Here is a 4,108-nt window from a genome sequence, read left to right on the forward strand (position 1 = left end):
GGACCGGCGGCGCGGCGGCGCGGCGACGCCACGTGGCGCGATCCGGTTCGCTGGGCTGCGGCGGCGGACGTGTCCGGCTGCGGCGGCGGACGTGTCCGGCTGCGGCCGGACGAGTCCGGTGGCAGCGGGGACGAAACTGCTAGGGTTTTGCCCGTGAATTCCGGGTGAGTGCACATATTTATAGGTAGAGGGAGCTAGGAGTGTCCAAATGAGGTGCGGTTTTCGCCCACACGATCGTGATCGAACGACCGAGAGCATGGAGGGGAGTTAGATGGGTTATTGGGCTGTTTTGGAGGGGTGTTGGGCTGCAACTTAAAAGAGGCCTTTGCGGATATGCGGTTAACCGTTGGAGTACCAAACGAGCTCCAAATGACCCGAAACTTGACAGGTGGTCTACCGGTGCTATACCACGGCCACTTGGCAAGGCTCGGTCTATTCCGAGAACATTCAACACCCGCACACGAAAAGAGACAAGAGGGGTGCGCCGGTGCAGGTGGGAGTGTCGGATTGCGAAATGGACAATGGGGAAAATGCTCGGATGCATGAGACGAACACGTATGCAAATGAGATGCACATGATGACATGATATGAGATGCATGACATGAATAAAATGAAAACAAAAGACAAAACCCAACCACGGAGGGAAAAATCATATCGCGTAGCCGAAACTGGCAAGAGTTGGAGATACAAATATGGAAAGTTACATCCGGGGTGTTACACTAGTATTCGGAAGACCGAGTTCGGGGTGCTATCCAAGCCTAGGCCGGATAAGTCCGGCTCCTCGCTCTAAGCGGCATAAGTCTTTAAGGACTCAAAAAACCTCGCGAACAGCGACCGGTCTCTTGCACTATCATGACGGTCAGTTTTAGCTTTCTCTACTGAGGTGTTAACCCAGCTCAACTGGGGCACAATCGCAGTAGTTCTCCCAGCGCTACCTTAGCCAACATTGCGGAACGTAAGGTACCAAAACATGGGAGCTGGGCAAACCCAACTATTGACCCAAGACATGATTCAGAGCCGATGCATATAGTGCTATAAGTTCGGGGTGCCGCACTCATGAGAGTGTTCGGTCTTCTCACACCATGTTATGGGGTGCTTAAGCCCCTGGTGTATTTGCCGTACCAAAGTGTACGGTTGCATAATTTCATGACTGAAAATATTTGTATAAAAATAGATGAATACAATAATAGATAAGAGCTATGTATTGTTTATTAAAAAAGGGCTGCTATGAAAGCAGAATGATACAAATAGTGCGATAAGCAAGAGATGGGATTATTTGACATGTCCCCCTCCAGGGGCAAGCTGCGGGACTTTAAGTAAAACAGGTATTTAGCTCGTTATAGAGACGACCTGGACATTTGACGCGGCTTGTTCTCTCCCTGGCTGTTGCATCCTGTGTTCGGCGAGTGTATTGCCGGACAGTCCTTCCGAATAGTTGGGTCCTGAAAGTATATAAAAAAAGAAACGGCAGAATAGGGAGCCCCTAAGTGCGGTTGAGCCGCATTCTAGGCGTGTCATGGTTGTGCCCCTCCCCTTATGCCCATGGTATTTCCAAAGCGTAATTATGTACGCGTGGTACCGATATCGCTATCTGGCGAGGGCTGGGGTTGGGGCCGCACTGCTATGCTTGCTCGGAACGTGCCAGCCGGTTTTGTTGTAGGTTACTTCGGGCGCGCTTGACATTATCCGGACGTTTAACACCCGGATTGGAGAATTGCCTTGAGAGGCTACTCTGTACTTCCGCCGCCAGGGCCGCCGTGTGCTCCTCCGTTCGGAGAGAGCGTTCGGTGTTTCCATTTACCGTGATGACTCCGCGAGGGCCTGTCATCTTGAGCTTGAGATATGCGTAGTGCGGCACCGCATTGAATTTTGCAAATGTGGTTCGTCCGAGCAGGGCGTGATAGCCACTGCGGAATGACTATGTCGAAGATTAACTCTTCGCTTCGGAAATTATCCGGGGATCCGAAGACCACTTCGAGTGTAATCGAGCCTGTACAGCTGGCTTCTACACCTGGTATGACGCCTTTAAAGGTTGTCTTTGTGGGTTTAATCCTTGCGGGATCTATACCCATTTTTCGCATTGTATCCTGATAAAGCAGGTTCAGGCTGCTGCTGCCGTCCATGAGCACTCTAGTGAGGTGAAATCTGTCGATGATTGGGTCTAGGACCAATGCGGCGAATCCACCGTGACGAATGCTTGTGGGGTGGTCCCTTCGATCAAAAGTGATTGGGCAGGAGGACCATGGGTTGAACTTTGGGGCGACTGGCTCCAACGCATAGACGTCCTTTAGAGCACACTTCCGCTCCCTTTTGGGGATATGGGTTGCATATATCATGTTCACCGTCCGCACTTGCGGGGGGAAGCCCTTCTGTCCTCTGTTGTTCGGCGGCCGGGGCTCCTCCTCGTCATCGCTATGCAGCCCATTGTCTCTGGTTTTGACACTTAACTTGCCTGCCTGCTTGAACAACCAACAATCCCCGTTGGTGTGGTTGGCTGGTTGTTCGGGGGTGCTGTGTATCTGACACGAGAGATCGAGTATCCGGTCTAAACTGGATGGGCCCGGAGGGTTTCTTTTGAATGGCTTCTTCTGCTGACCGGGTTTAGAGCCTCTGAATCTGGCATTGACTGTCGTGCCCTCAGTATTGTCGCCATTAATGCGGCACTTGTGCTTGTTGCGACGTGACCTGGCATTGTTGTCCTTGGTACCCGAATTGCCAGGGCTCTTGGTTATGTTATTGCTACGAGCTAGCCAGTTGTCTTCTCCCGCGCAAAAGCGGGTCATGAGTGTCGTGAGGGCTGCCATAGATTTCGGCTTTTCCTGTCCTAGGTGCCGGGCAAGCCATTTGTCTTGGATGTTGTGCCTGAAGGCTGCAAGGGCCTCGGCGTCCGGACAGTCGACTATTTGATTTTTCTTGGTTAGGAACCGTGTCCAGAATTGTCTGGCCGATTCCTCTGGCTGCTGGATTATGTGGCTTAGGTCATCGGCGTCTGGTGGTCGCACATAAGTGCCCTAGAAGTTGTCAAGGAATGCGGATTCCAGGTCCTCCCAGCAACTAATTGACTCTGCTGGCAGGCTGTTAAGCCAATGCCGAGCTGGTCCTTTAAGCTTAAGCGGGAGGTATTTGATGGCGTGTAGATCATCACCACGGGCCATGTGGATATGAAGGAGATAATCCTCGATCCATACCGCGGGATCAGTTGTGCCATCGTATGATTCGATGCTTACGGGTTTAAAACCCTCGGGGATTTGATGATCCATTACTTCGTTTGTGAAGCATAGTGGGTGTGCAGCGCCCCTGTACTGGGCTATATCGCGATGTAGCTCGGATGAGCTTTGTCTGTTGTTTTCGGCCTGGCCGTATTTATCATATCCGGCGTGACGGTTATCGTCACGTGATGTGGGGCGCCCATGCGATCCGTAGATCGATCTTGTTTGCCTTGTCTTATCCTCCAATATGTCTCGCAGGTCTGTTGTGTTTCCCCGTGCTCTGGTATTCTTAGAGCGGCGCTGGGGTGCGGCTTGGATTGAGGGCCGAAGAGCTTCTCTGTCGTGGCCACGGGGTGGCCAATCGGGCGCATCGTACGCTGGTGATGTAGGTTTAGTTGCTTCCTCCTCTAGTTGGGGTAGCAGCCTGCGCTTTGGGTAACTCTTGGAGGGGCGTCCGAGTTTATATTCTTCGGCCGCCAGGACTTCAGTCCATCTGTCGGCTAGCAGGTCTTGGTCAGCTCTAAGCTGCTGCTATTTTTTCTTGAGGCTGCTCGCCATGGCCATAAGCCTGCATTTGAAACACTCTTGTTCGACGGGATCCTCTGGCATGACGAATTCGTCGTCGTCGAGGCTTGCCTCGTCTTCGGAGGGAGGCGTATAATTTTTGTGCTCGACCTCTCTGTCTGCCGCTCTCTCATGAGGGCTGGCTCCTTCGTCCTCCTGTGCTGAATCCTGCTGGAGGGGGTTGTCTTCAGCACTGTCCGGGGTGTTGATGTCTCCGGTGCCGGATTCGCCATTCTTACTTTTGCGGGATTTAGAGCCGCGCCACTGACGTCGGCGCTTGGGTTGCTTATTGGAGGGGTCGTCCTCCGTTTTTTCATCACCATCCCCTGCTTTGG

Source organism: Triticum dicoccoides, chromosome 2B (assembly GCF_002162155.2).
Source record: "Triticum dicoccoides isolate Atlit2015 ecotype Zavitan chromosome 2B, WEW_v2.0, whole genome shotgun sequence".
In the NCBI taxonomy this organism is placed as follows: domain Eukaryota; kingdom Viridiplantae; phylum Streptophyta; class Magnoliopsida; order Poales; family Poaceae; genus Triticum; species Triticum dicoccoides.